The sequence below is a fragment of the Peromyscus eremicus genome, unplaced genomic scaffold (genome assembly GCF_949786415.1).
Source record: "Peromyscus eremicus unplaced genomic scaffold, PerEre_H2_v1 PerEre#2#chrX_unloc_3, whole genome shotgun sequence".
NCBI lineage: Eukaryota > Metazoa > Chordata > Mammalia > Rodentia > Cricetidae > Peromyscus > Peromyscus eremicus.
Genome location: NW_026734290.1, coordinates 1,576,300 through 1,591,063, shown reverse-complemented (window position 1 = coordinate 1,591,063; position 14,764 = coordinate 1,576,300). Strand labels below are relative to the sequence as shown.

Genomic DNA, 14,764 nt, shown 5'->3' with positions numbered 1-14,764 from the left:
CTATGTGTGTCCTGAATGACACAGAGGAGGCTTGTCAGGGGAAGCATGGGCTGTGAAACCTGGCCACTATGGTACCTAAGTCCTGCCTGGCCTCTTTGTGAGCACCCCTGAGTCCAAACCCTGTTCTGGATGCTTCTACTGGAATTCACCTTGAGCCACCACACTGCCATACTTGGTACAAACAATCAGGTTAGAGAGGATGATGATTGGGGAGTTGAGGGTTCCAGATCCCTTACAGGGATCTGGGGATGTGGCTCTGGAGCTGGAACCTTTTCTAACAGGTCCCAGTGCCTAAATTCAACCTGTAGCACAACTCAAGAGAAAATCCAATTGTAAAAGAAACAAAAGGCAAGGCAGAGAGAAGTCGAGGCAGCCAGAGAGGAGAGGGGATGGCAGGAGGAGATCAATGGATGACAGACTTTTGGCCAAGGTGGCTAGCAACCAGGCCTGAGACCCTGAGCACCTCCCAGAGATGCAGGGCAGAGTTTGTGTGGTCTCCGGAAGTGAGCTGTGGATACTGCTAGGGAGGCTCAGACAAAAGCTAGGGGGTCCCGGGGTGGCCTTGTGCACCACCATAAGGGCAGGCGGGCTGGCACGGAGGCAGGAAAAGTTCCAAACAACCACCCCCATGCAGCCCAGGCTGCACAATCCCCTGAGGAGAGGTCCTCTCCTGCTCCCAGACATGGCGGCCACAGTGCCTCGCCTGCAGGGCTTCAACGGGTTCTCGACCACCCTAAGGACGGAATGATAGGGACAGGAGATACAAGGAAACACACCAAGTCTGGATTCTGATCAAGGTGCAACTTTATTTTTCTCCAAGAGGGTTTATATAGTTTCTGCAGGGTGGGGGGAGCAAGAAGCTGTCATCTGCATAAGGTGGGGCAAGCTAACAGGATGTTTGCATAGGATGTTTACAGGGTGAAAGGGTCAAGGGCTCTGCCTCAATGTCCTGTTGCTAGGCAACCTGACTGTAAGATGATCTAGTTCCCTGTCTTATGGGGGTCTGTATTTTTCCACTAACTAGAGATTCTATCCTTGTCCCTGACATCTCCCCCTTTTTAGTAATAAATCTAAGGGCCAATATAAACCAGGTTCAAATGGTCTAAAAGGAGGACTCTGAAAGAGGCTTTGCATGGAGGGTTATAGAGGCCCTATCCCTCTAAAGGTTGTAAAAAAAGGGTCCGAGAGGGAATGTCCCTCCAGACTCAAGCACCACAGGCGTCCCCATAGTGCAGGAATCAATGGACCCTGCAGATTTTTGAGGAAGCGGAAATGGGTAAGCGCAAGGCTGTTACTGCACAACCGCTATGCAACAGGGCATATAATCCAGGCTCTCGGGATTTTGGGGTACCATGGTCCCCAGCCTCTGCAGTCCCAGCTGCACTCCAATCATGCCTTGAGCAAGCCTTTTTCCCACACACAGGTGCAGCCTCCCCAGAGTGAAAAGGTCTGTGTGGGGCATGTCTCATCAGGGGAAATTTCACCCCTGGAGTCCTGCATATCAAAACAATGGTAATGAACCTGGATCTGCCTGGCTGGCAGGTCTGTTATTTGGCTTTGGATGAACCCAGTGAGCCAGGATAGTGCCCATGGCCCAAAGGCAAGGACCAGGAGCAGGCCTACAACATGTCCTAGGAGGGAGGGAAAAAGGGTTGTTAGCTAAGGGAAGTTGGAAAACCAATTCTAGAACCATCCAAGCTCTTATTCTCCTTTTTTCTCTTTCTCTCTCTCTTTTTTTTTTCTAGTCCTTTTTTAACCTTCCATACTGTCCCTGACTATCTTGGTGTGGTCTGTAAAGAAGCAACACTCCTCTTTGAGCCCAGTACAAAGACCACCCTGTTGTAGAAAGAGGAGATCCAGGCCTCTCCTGTTCTGTAAAACTACCTCAGCTAGGGAGGAAAGGGATGACTGGAGGGCTGAAATTCCCTGTTCAAATTGAGCAATATCCTCGTCTATGGACAGTCAAAGCTCAGATTAATGTTGGTTGGACAGGACCAGAGAGGCAATTCCTGTGCCTGTTCCCATTGCTCCAACCCCCAGAAGGACTGCTAAGGTGATGGCAGTAACAGGCTCCCATCAAGGCAGTCGTCTCAGCGCGGCTTCTCTTCCTAGACATCTAGGAATTGATCTGAGGAATAAAAGGTTAGTCTAGGTGGAAGGGACCTAAGTGCCCTCAGTGGCATCTCTGGTGCTACCCTGTTTGTTGTGCTACCTGCCAGCCACAGGCTATGTCAAACTGGCCCAACACGGCTATGACCACCTGTGACACCAAGGCCAGCAGGTCTGACAAGTCTTTCTGACACCATGGATGAAAAGTCAGCACTGCCCTTGGAAACATGACCCCTGCTGTCAGACTGGATTTGTGACAAGCAGTGTCACAGCCCAGAACGTGATTGACTATGGGACTTGTATACTCTGTGAAAAGTCTCAAACACAGTTTGCTGTAAAGTTCCCACTGTCCCCCCCACAGGAACTCTTTGCAGAGTGATAACAGAGCTAAAGGGCTGGTGGGGGTTGCTTTGGTGAGGACAACAGCCTGGAGGGCTTGTCAGAGGGACAGCATTTAAAACAGAAGAAGTTTCCTCAGGAGAGGGGCTATCTGTCCTGGGCAGATCAGGTATATTTACAGCTCTAACCAGGCGTTCTGCATCTGGGAGCAGAGTGTATCCTGTCAAGAATGCAGGCCGAACCTCATCCCCAAATAAGGACCAGGTCAGGGCCCTTCCAATGCCCCGTGAGGGGATCTCGCCACATGGCTAGTGGCCGGGTGGCATCTGGAGAAGGGTGCCAGTGCCTGTCAGCGGCAGAATGCCCTGCAGCATCTAAGGTGAGACTAATTAAAGGATTATTAGACTGCCCGATTCCTTTTAAATCGGTGAAGGATGGAACCAGTGGCCAAGCAGATGGCCAGTGAGACTGTGAAATGACTGTGTTGTTTGTCCCTGTATCCAAGATACCCTGAAACTTCTTTCCCTCTATAGTAAGGGTGAGAGTAGGGCGATCCTGAGTAACAGGCTGGACCCAGTAGGCATCTGAGGAGCCCAATCCAGCTGACCCCTGAGGGGTGTTTGTAATTGAGGGATTATCACAGACAGAGAAGGGTAGAGGAACTAGCTGTGCCAGGCGCGTACCTTGAGGAATTGTGACCATGCCGTTTACAGCAGTGCCCAGAATCTTAATTTCACCTGTGAAATCACTATCTATTATGCCAGGGTAGACCTGGACCGCTCGGAGGGCCACAGAAACACGGCCAAGGACAAGCGCACAAACATTAGGAGGTAAGGACCCTGTCACCCCTGTAGGGATGACCTGAGCCCCTTCAAGGGAGTTTAATACTGTTTCGGCGGCGGCACACAAGTCCAATCCGGCACTGCCTGGAGTTGTTCTCTGGAGGGAGGAGAATGGAACTGGGGCGGGAGAATTTGTTGAGGCTGGGGAGTTAGGGGGTGAGCGGACCTCAAGGCCCCAGGGTGCGCTCTTGGAGGCATTGGGGCCAGGGGCTGGCCCCTTTGGAAGTTTCCAGGCACCCTCGGAGGAAGGGGCTGATTGAGATAATTAACTTTTGACCTGCATTCTGTAGCCCAATGAAGGCCCTTGTTGCAGCGAGGGCAGAGAGTGGAAGGCAGGGCCCTCATAGAGGCGGCCTCCTGAGCCGGCTGGGCTAAGGGCGTGAGGCTGTGACCTTTCTGGGGACATTCCCTAGCGAAATGTCCGGGTTGTTTACAGAAATAACAGGTGCGGGCTCCAGGCTGTTGTGAAGCCCTGAGGGCAGCACCTATAGCTGATCCCATGGCATGGGCGGCGCTAACACCTGAACAGAGTCTCACATATTGAGACAGGTCCGCTCTGTTTTTATGAGGGTGGAGGACTTCCTGGCAGGCAGGGTTTGCATTTTCAAAGGCCAAGTGTTTAACAAAGGTGCTTTCGTGTTCGTTTGGCCCAAAAAGTCTCTCAGCTGCATCATTTAAGCGAGAGACAAAATCACTAAAAGGTTCATCAGGGCCCTGATGAATCTTTGCTAATGAGGTGGTAACCGAACCCTTTTGGGTCAGGCGTTTCCAGGCCGGGACCCCAGCATTTTGAATCTGGGCCAGGAGGCCAGGAGGGAATTTTGCCTGTGCTGCATTTGTTTCTTAAGAGGGGTTGCCGAGGAGTTTCTTTAATGTCCAAGTTTTTCAGGACAGCTGTTCAGTATTTTTTTTTGAGCAACTTCTCGACAATTTTCTGTAAAATCTGTTTTCCAGAGGACACCCCCAGAAAGAGCCGCATGGGCAAGAAAATACCAGTCATTAGAGGTCAACCAATATTCAATATGGTTTTCCACCAAGGCTAATGTAAAAGGAGCCATAGGACCATACTGAGCACAGGCGGATTTCAGCTTTTCAACTAGGCGGAAATTTAATTTGTGATAAGTCTGTCCTGGTGGGGGGGGTCCTCTGGTGAAGGCTTCTTCTCCTCCTCCTTCCCCTCCTCCCCCTCCTCATTTTGATCTTCCAAACCCCGAGGGGCTGCTCTGGGTGGCCGCCTCGGATGAGTCCCCAGATGTCTGGCTTCTGGTAACAGGAAATGCCAGGACAGGCTGAGGCTTACTCTTTGATTTACTAGATTTTTGAGATGGTTTTAGCGGACCAGGATCCATCACTTCAAGGGTAAGATCTTAAAATTCTTTGTCAAGAGTTTTCAATTCCCTTAAAAGCTCAACATGTTCCCTACAAGCCTGGAGGGCTCGTCCCAGTGAGCCGAGATCTGGGACAGGGGGAGCCAACTCATCAAGAATAGGCCCACAAAAATGGGAAGACGGAGAAACATAGAGAGGGGGCATTGCGGAAGGGGGAACTGCCGGAGATTTTTGAGGTAGTATAAAAGGGCCCAAGTACTCCTGTGTTCAGTGGTGATTTTTGCAGGGGGGCCCATCTGGATTATGGTAACGGGCCACCCCTTTCTCTAGGGAAGACTCCTAGGTGGGTTCTAGAGGGGAGATAGAGGTCAAATTAACAGAGGGATGAGGATGGGCAGGAGCAGACTCTTGGGGATTGTTAGGTTTAAAAATCGAGAGCATCCCCTCTTCCATAGAGTGCAGGTTGTGAACTGAAGGACAGACTGAAGGGGGACCAGAAAGTGCTTGGGGGGTCTTAGGGCAGGTAGAGGAGGAGCAAAAGGCTTCTTTGAAGATTTTTTCTCCTATGTTAATAAGCTTTTGTATGTCAGGGGAATATTTATAGATCCTGAGAATGTCATTAATAATCAACAAAGGCTTTAAGGTCTTTTTTCTTTACCCTAGTTCCTTGTATCTTGAGGAGCTCATTTAGGCCAGAAATAAATAAACATTGTGACAAAGTTGCCTCTCCCATGGCTTGTCACTTTCTTACCTGCGTCGTCTCCCCTCTCCTCGGGGATCCTGTCCTGAACCGGGCGATTTCAGGAGGATCCAAAAACTTCACGAAGGCCTTGATCTTCCTCCGGGAGATGACTTTCCGAATCCTCAAGAGGTGGTTTCATCCACGTTGGGTGCCAGTTGCCCCACCTGCAGGGCTTCAATGGGTTCTTGACTACCCTAAGGATGGAATGATAGGGACAGGAGATACAAAGGAAATACACCAAGTCTAGATTCTGATCAAGGTGCCACTTTATTTTTCTCCAAGAGGGTTTATATAGTTCCTGCAGGGTGAGGGGAACAAGAAGCTGTTATTTGCATAAGGTGGGGCAAGCTAACAAGATGTTTGTATAGGATGTTTACAGGATGAAAGGGGCAAGGGCTCTGCCTCAATGTCCTGTTGCTAGGCAACCTGACAGTAAGATAATCTAGTTGCCTGTCCTTAGAGATTCTGTCCTTGTCCCTGACATTGTCAGGGCCTTGGAAGGCTAGAGTGTTAGTCAAAGGTAAGGAGGCAATTTAGAAACCACTGGTTCATTGACCAGCTGAAGAAACAGCTTTTGCATCAGTTGGATTAGTTTATATCAGCTTTCATGAAGTTCAGGGCTCATAGTCACATGGAGCAGGTTGTCATTAACAATTGATGCTTGGATGGGTCTGTCACCAAAGTGCAAACCTATGGAGACAGATATAAACTAGGAACAAAAACAAAAATTTTTTGAGGGCAGCAACTATAGCTGATCCCATGGCATGGGCTGCGCCAACACCTGAACAGAGTCTCACATATTCAGACAGGTCCGCTCTGTTTTTATGAGGGCGGAGGACTACCTGGCAGGCAGGGTTTGCATTTTCAAAGGCCAAGTGTTTAACAAAGGTGCTTTCGTGTTCGTTTGGCCCAAAAAGTCTCTCAGCTGCATCATTTAAGCGAGAGACAAATTCACTAAAAGGTTCATCAGGGCCCTGACGAATCTTTGCTAATGAGGTGGTAGCCGAGCCCTTTTGGGGCAGGCGTTTCCAGGCCCGGACCCCCGCATTTTGAATCTGGGCCAGGAGGGAATTTTGCCTGTGCTGCATTTGTATAGTAAGCGGGGTTGCCGAGGAGTTGCTTTAATGTCCAAGTTTTTGAGGACGGCTGTTCAGTATTTTTTTGAGCAACTTCTCGACAATTTTCTGTAAATTCTGTTTTCCAGAGGACAAAGTCACCCCCAGAAAGAGCCGCACGGGCAAGAAAATACTAGTCATTAGGGGTCAACCAATGTTCGCTCTGGTTTTCCACCAAGGCTAATGTAAAAGGAGCCGTAGGACCATACTGAGCACAGGCAGATTTCAGCTTTTCAACTAGGCGGAAATTTAATTTGTGATAAGTCTGTCCTGGCGGGTGGTCCTCTGGTGAGGGCTCTTCCTCCTCCTCCCCCTCCTCCCCCTCCTCAGTTTGATCTTCCAAACCCCCTGAGGGGACGCTCTGGATGGCTGCCTCAGATGAGTCCCCAGAGGTCTGACTCCTGGTAACAGGAAACGCCAGGACAGGCTGAGGCTTACTCTTAGATTTACTAGATTTTTGAGATGGTTTTAGCGGACCGGGAGCCACCATTTCAAGGGCAAGATCTTTAAGTTCTTTGTCAAGAGTTTTCAATTCCCTTAAAAGCTCAACATGTTCCCTGCGAGCCTGGAGGGCCCGTCTCAGTGAGCCAAGATCTGGGACAGGGGGAGCCAACTCATCAAGAATAGGCCCGCAAAAATGGGAAGACGGAGAAATATAGGGAGGGGGCATTGCGGAAGGGGGAACTGCCGGAGATTTTTGAGGTGGTATAAAAGGGCCCAAGGACTCCTGTGTTAAAGGGAGATTTTTGCAGGGGGGCCAGTCTGGATTATGGTAACAGGCCACCCCTTTCTCTAGGGAAGCCTCCTCGGTGGGGTCTAGAAGGGAGTTAGAGGTCAAATTATTAACAGGGGCATGAGGATGGCAAAAGCAGACTCCTGGGGATTCCTATGTTTAAAAGTTGTGAGCATCCCCTCTTCCATAGAGCGCAGGTCGTGAACCAAGGGACAGACTGTAGGCGGACCAGAAAGCGCTTGGGGGGGTCTTAGGGCAGGTAGAGGGGGAGCGAAAGGCTTCTTTGAAGATTTTTTTCTCCTATATTAATAAGCTCTTGTATGTCAGGGGAATATTTATAGACCCTAAGAATGTCATAAATAAGCTTCCAATAAGAAAATGTGGTGACGGGAACCTTCTCTAGTCCAAAAGTCCTGTAGTAATCATCTAAACAATCCCCGAGACGTGCCCAACTTTTTTCATCTATGGTTCCTTCTTGGGGGAACCAAGGACATGTGTCTATAATATAATCAAAAAAGGCTTTAAGATCTTTTTTCTTTACCCTAGTTCCTCGTATCTTGAGGGCCTCTTTTAGGCCAGAAATAAATAAATCCTGTGACGATGTTGCCGGTCCCATGGCTCGTCACTTTCTTACCTGTGTCGTCTCCACCCTCCTCCGGGATCACGTCCTGAACCGGCGATTTCAGGGGGATCCAACAACTTCACCAAGGCCTTGGTCTTCCTCCAGGAGACGACGTCCCGAATCCTCAAGAGGTGGTTTCATCCACGTTGGGTGCCAGTTTGCCCCGCCTGCAGGGCTTCAACGGGTTCTCGACCACCCTAAGGACAGAATGATAGGGACAGGAGATACAAGGAAACACACCAAGTCTGGATTCTGATCAAGGTGCAACTTTATTTTTCTCCAAGAGGGTTTATATAGTTTCTGCAGGGTGGGGGGAGCAAGAAGCTGTCATCTGCATAAGGTGGGGCAAGCTAACAGGATGTTTGCATAGGATGTTTACAGGGTGAAAGGGTCAAGGGCTCTGCCTCAATGTCCTGTTCCTAGGCAACCTGACTGTAAGATGATCTAGTTCCCTGTCTTATGGGGGTCTGTATTTTTCCACTAACTAGAGATTCTATCCTTGTACCTGACACCACAGGACCCGGGAGGCTGTGCTTCCCTGAACCCCAAGCCAGCCACGTGTCGCCCGCCCGGAGCTGGTCACCTGGACCCTGCTTCCTCCTCCAGCTCTCCTGGGTCATGGAGTGGGCCAAGAACCGCTTTGGTCCTGGGGGACCCAGGTGGGAGCCCTTCCCTAGGCAGCACGCCTCCATTTCCAGGGTAGCACAGGGACCTGCTGGCGGAATTGGCAAACTGAATCCCCGGGATGGCAGCAGGGCACCGAGAATGCCAAGGGCCAAGGGCGAAGGGTGCTCTCTCTCCGCCCTTCACAAAGAAAAAAAAAAAAGCCAAAGCTCCAACATGGAGGACAACCATCTAGGCTAGGACTGGACAGACATGCCACTCTAGGGCTGCTGCTAGGGATTCAGTGGTGTGCAGAAGGTGAGGGTGTGGTGTGTAGATGGGGGTAACAGACTTTAACTGGTTCCTCCATTGTAACCTCCATGCACTGCACTTCCCTGACACACTCGGCTTTGTGCCAGCCCCTGAAGGCCCTGCCTGAGGGTATGGTGGGATGCAGGGAGAGAGGGCAGGTGGTGGAGGGTGTCATGGAGGGGGCCAAGTGGGGAGTGTGTGGATGTGAGGGCAGGCTCACTTGAGAGTCTGAGCCATACCCTAAGGAAGTCCTCTACAAACCACATCTGGACTATAGGGGAGGAGCCAAAGAAACATAATAATGGGGTTGGGGTTCAGGGGCAGAGCATCGCCCCCTAGCTGCCAAACCAGGGTATTCTAACAGCTGCATCCCTGCCCTAGTCCAGCCTTCACCCCAGACACACACATACACACACACACACACACACAGACAAACACACACAGACACACGCACACACACACACACACACAGCAGCTTTCAGAGATCCAGTGCCTGTCTACATGACTCCACCCACCAGGGTGACCAGTACAGCTTCCAGCATGGCCTTGGGTCTGCTGACCCAAGCTTCCAGGTCAAGGTGGCCCGGCAAGAGGGGCCTCCAAGGCTGTACCCGGTTCTTCTAAGGCAGTGGGATGGAAGGTGTTACACCAAGGGAGACGACCACCCAACTCAATGGGACCCTAGACCCAGCTCGGGCTTCCCACCTTGCAGAAGGCCACTCCAGGATGGACATAAGGCAAAAGGGCACGAAGCTGTGTATGCTTGTAAGGGATGCAGAGTCAGCGGCCTTAGTCCCATGTCCCAAATCCGATGGTCTAATAGTAAGATGGGAGAAGAAGGACTTCCTTCCAAAACCTTGGCCTTGGTAGTGTTGAGCGTTCAGAGGGATGCTGCCCCACATCATGGGAAGCAGGGACCATAAGGCCCGGGACATCCACAACCTTGCCTCAACAGGCAGGGTGTCCAGGTCCCTGAGGTGAAGACAAGAACACATCAAAAGAAGAAACATTGCACCCACCTGCCCTCTTGCCCTACCAAACCCTGGGCCCAGGCCCCTACCTTAACCGTCTCCTAGGCAGCACCAGGCAACCATTCTGACCTACGTCCAACACTGTCACAATCTCTCTCCTCTGCACAGCCCTCCACCTCCCACCCCTAACCTCCCACCTCCAAACCCTACCCTCCACCAAATACCAGGCACCACTCAGGAAACTTCTCTTTCCGTTCTCTAACTTCCCCAAGACCCTGTCAGGCATGGAACTCTCTGTATCCTCTGTGGAAACCCATCTACCTGTGGCAGGGCCTAGGAACACACAGGACTCGGCTCTCTCAAGAGATTCCAAGTGGACCGAGGACAGGTAACATAGAATCTGAGTTACAAGAAGCAATTCTCACTCTTAACACCAGGATGCCTACAGCACACACCCACCCTGTGTGTCCTTATGGATTTCCCTAAACATTCCAGGTGTCCTCACACAAATTTCTTTCCACGGGCCCAGACCCATGGAACAGAAAAAAGTGTCCACAGACAGAGTGGGTCTGCCCACCAGCCTGCATGAAAAAAAAAAAAAAACCACCAACAAACTAGAGAACACCCAACACCCCACAGGCAGATTCTCATTTGCTCTCGCCTTACTTTCTCTCTCTCTCATTTATCTATCCTCCTCTACCTCCACCTCCACCTCTATCTCTGTCTTTCTCTGTCCCTCGCTCCTATGTACAGTCCCATCCCTGGTATCCAGGTTAGCTAGGCCATGTTCAGTAGGGAAATGCTTTTCACTCCTCAACAGGAAGTCTTCTTTCAATGAGCACTGAAAGTCTCCAGAGGCTCTCCTCCACACTGCTGACATCTTCCATGATGAAGCCTAGAAGAAAATCACTCTCCCTGCCACCTGGAGACAAGCTTGTCTATGCTCTTCCAAATCTCCCTCTCTACAAAGCTTCCTGGAGACTTTTGCTGTGGCTAAAAAAGGAGCTTCCTGGTGATGGGGGTGGGTGTGGAGGACCTGACTTCATGGACCTGCCTGTCAGGCCACTTTAAAGGATGGTACTGCCACCTTCCCAATGGTTCCTACACAATGCTCTTACCAACCACGCTCTGGCATGCCCCTGAGCCCTAATCCACAAACACGAAGCACAACTCCAAACCTTGTACTCACCTGAGCTGGATCTGAAGGATGGAGCCCTAAAAGGCTTCCCTACATGCAAACCCTCTTCCTCTACATCCCAGAGCTGACGACCATAACTCGTACATACTGTGCCTCTCAGGCACTGCTATGACTTCTCACAGTACTGGGCCACAATAATCCCAGGTATACACACACACACACACACACACACACACACACACACACACACACATATACACAAAAGCGCTCCTGCATACTTAGCAGTTGTAGGACTCCAGATAGTGCCCTCTGTTAATTTCAGAGCCTTCTCTAAGGATTCTTCCTGCTGAGATGATGTCTGGACATGAGAGTGCAGGACAAGGGGCTTTTGGACCTTTGATGGTGGGAGTTCTTCCTGGGTTTAATGCAAATGAAGCTAGGCAGGAGAAGACAGGACTATGTGTGTCCTGAATGACACAGAGGAGGCTTGTCAGGGGAAGCACGGGCTGTAAAACCTGGCCACTATGGTACCTAAGTCCTGCCTGGCCTCTTTGTGAGCACCCCTGAGTCCAAACCCTGTTCTAGATGCTTCTACTGGAATTCACCTTGAGCTACCACACTGCCATACTTGGTACGAACAATCAGGTTGGATAGGACGATGATTGGGGAGTTGAGGGTTCCAGATCCCTTATAGGGATCTGGGGATGTGGCTCTGGAGCTGGAACCTTTTCTAACAGGTCCCAGTGCCTAAATTCAACCTGTAGCACAACTCAAGAGAAAATCCAGTTGTAAAAGAAACAAAAGGCAAGCCAGAGAGAAGTCCAGGCAGCCAGAGAGGAGAGGGGATGGCAGGAGGAGATAAATGGATGACAGACATTTGGCCAAGGTGGCTAGCAAGCAGGCCTGAGACCCTGAGCACCTCCCAGAGATGCAGGGCAGAGTTTGTGTGGTCTCCGGAAGTGAGCTGTGGATACTGCTAGGGAGGCTCAGACAAAAGCTAGGGGGTCCCGGGGTGGCCTTGTGCACCACCATAAGGGCAGGCGGGCAGGCACGGAGGCAGGAAAAGTTCCACACAACCACCCCCATGCAGCCCAGGCTGCACAATGCCCTGTGGTGAGGTCCTCTCCTGCTCCCAGACATGGCGGCCACAGGACCCGGGAGGCTGTGCTTCCATGAACCCCAAGCCAGCCATGTGTCGCCCGCCCAGAGCTGGTCACCTGGACCCTGCTTCCTCCTCCAGCTCTCCTGGGTCATGGAGTGGGCCAGAGAACCGCTTTGGTCCTGGGGGACCCAGGCGGGAGCCCTTCCCTAGGCGGCAAGCCTCCATTTCCAGGGTAGCACAGGGACCTGCTGGCGGAATTGGCAAACTGAATCCCCGGGATGGCAGCAGAGCACCTAGAATGCCAAGGGCCAAGGGCGAAGGGTGCTCTCTCCCTCTGCCCTTCACAAAGCAAACAAAAAAAGAGCCAAAGCTCCAAGATGGAGGACAACCATCTAGGCTAGGACTGGACAGACATGCCACTCTAGGGCTGCTGCTAGGGATTCAGTGGTGTGCAGAAGGTGAGGGTGTGGTGTGTAGATGGGGGTAACAGACTTTAAGTGGTTCCTCCATTGTAACCTCCATGCACTGCACTTCCCTGACACACTCGGCTGTGTGCCAGCCCCTGAAGGCCCTGCCTGAAGGTATGGTGGGCTGCAGGGAGAGAGGGCAGGTGGTAGAGTGTGTCATGGAGAGGGCCAAGTGGGGAGTGTGTGGATGTGGAGGCAGGCTCACTTGAGAGTCTGAGCCACACTCTAAGGAAGTCCTCCACAAACCACATCTGGATTATAGGGGAGGAGCCAAAGAAACATAATAATGGGGTTGGGGTTCAGGGGCAGAGCATCGCCCCCTAGCTGCCAAACCAGGGTATTCTAACAGCTGCATCCCTGCCCTAGCCCAGCCTTCACCCCAGACACACAGACACACACAGACACACACACAGACACAGACACAGACACACACACACACACACACACACACACACACACACACACACAGCAGCTTTCAGAGATCCAGTGCCTGTCTACATGACTCCACCCACCAGGGTGACCAGTACAGCTTCCAGCATGGCCTTGGGTCTCCTGACCCAAGCTTTCAGGTCAAGGTGGCCCGGCAAGAGGGGCCTCCAAGGCTGTACCCGGTTCTTCTAAGGCAGTGGGATGGAAGGTGTTACACCAAGGGAGACGACCACCCAACTCAATGGGACCCTAGACCCAGCTCGGGCTTCCCACCTTGCAGAAGGCCGCTCCAGGATGGACACAAGGCAAAAGGGCAGGCAGCTGTGTATGCTTGTAAGGGATGCAGAGTCAGCGGCCTTAGTCCCGTGTCCCAAATCTGATGGTCTAATACTAAGATGGGAGAAGAAGAACTTCCTTCCAAAACCTTGGCCTTGGTAGTGATGAGCGTTCAGATGGATGCTGCCACACATCATGGGAAGCAGGGACCATAAGGCCCGGGACATCCACAACCTTGCCTCAACAGGCAGGGTGTCCAGGTCCCTGAGGTGAAGACAAGAACACATCAAAAGAAGAAACATTGCACCCACCTGCCCTCTTGCCCTACCAAATCCTGGGCCCAGGCCCCCACCTTAACCGTCTCCTAGGCAGCACCAGGCAACCATTCTCACCTACGTCCACCTCTGTCACAATCTCTCTCCTCTGAACAGCCCTCCACCTCCCACCCCTAACCTCCCACCTCCCGACCCTACCCTACACCAAATACCAGGCACCACTCAGGAAACTTCTCTTTCCATTCTCTAACTTCCCCAAGACCCTGTCAGGCATGGAACTCTCTGTAACCTCTGTGGACACCCACCGACCTGTGGCAGGGCCTAGGAACACACAGGACTCGGCTCTCTCAAGAGATTCCAAGTGGACCGAGGACAGGTAACATAGAATCTGAGTTACAAGAAGCAATTCTCACTCTTAACACCAGGATGCCTACAGCACACACCCACCCTGTTTGTCCTTATGGATTTCCCTAAACATTCCAGGTGTCCTCACACAAATTTCTCTCCACGGGCCCAGACCCATTGAACAGAAAAAAGTGTCCACAGACAGAGTGGGTCTGCCTACCAGCCTGCATGAAAAAAAAAAAAAAACACCAACAAACTAGAGAACTGTCAGGGACAAGGATAGAATCTCTAGTTAGTGGAAAAATACAGACCCCCATAAGACAGGGAACTAGATTACCTTACAGTCAGGTTGCCTAGGAACAGGACATTGAGGCAGAGCCCTTGACCCTTTCACCCTTTAAACATCCTATACAAACATCCTGTTAGCTTGCCCCACCTTATGCAGATGACAGCTTCTTGCTCCCCCCACCCTGCAGAAACTATATAAACCCTCTTGGAGAAAAATAAAGTTGCACCTTGATCAGAATCCAGACTTGGTGTGTTTCCTTGTATCTCCTGTCCCTATCATTTTGTCCTTAGGGTGGTGGAGAACCCGTTGAAGCCCTGCAGGCGGGGCAAACTGGCGCCCAACGTGGATGAAACCATCTTTTGAGGATTCGGAATGTCGTCTCCTGGAGGAAGACCAAGGCCTTGGTGAAGTTGTTGGATCCCCCTGAAATCGCCCGGTTCACGACGCGATCCCGGAGGAGGGCGGAGATGACGCAGGTAAGAAAGTGACGAGCCATGGGACAGGCAACATCGTCACAGGATTTATTTATTTCTGGCCTAAAAGAGGCCCTCAAGATACGAGGAACTAGGGTAAAGAAAAAAGATCTTAAAGCCTTTTTTGATTATATTATAGACACATGTCCTTGGTTCCCCCAAGAAGGAACCATAGATGAAAAAAGTTGGGCACGTCTCGGGGATTGTTTAGATGATTACTACAGGACTTTTGGACTAGAGAAGGTTCCCGTCAC

The 14,764-nt window shown here is 51.3% G+C and overlaps 1 long non-coding RNA gene across 1 annotated transcript; it reads right to left on the bottom strand.

The window, feature by feature from the left end:
- Positions 1-9,543: 9,543 nt before the first annotated feature.
- On the bottom strand, positions 9,544-13,803 carry LOC131901117 (uncharacterized). The gene is made up of 4 exons (XR_009376366.1): positions 13,713-13,803; positions 13,126-13,392; positions 10,038-10,116; positions 9,544-9,717 (listed from the first exon to the last, which is right to left on the bottom strand). It is a non-coding gene; the product is annotated as an uncharacterized LOC131901117 (long non-coding RNA).
- Positions 13,804-14,764: the final 961 nt, after the last annotated feature.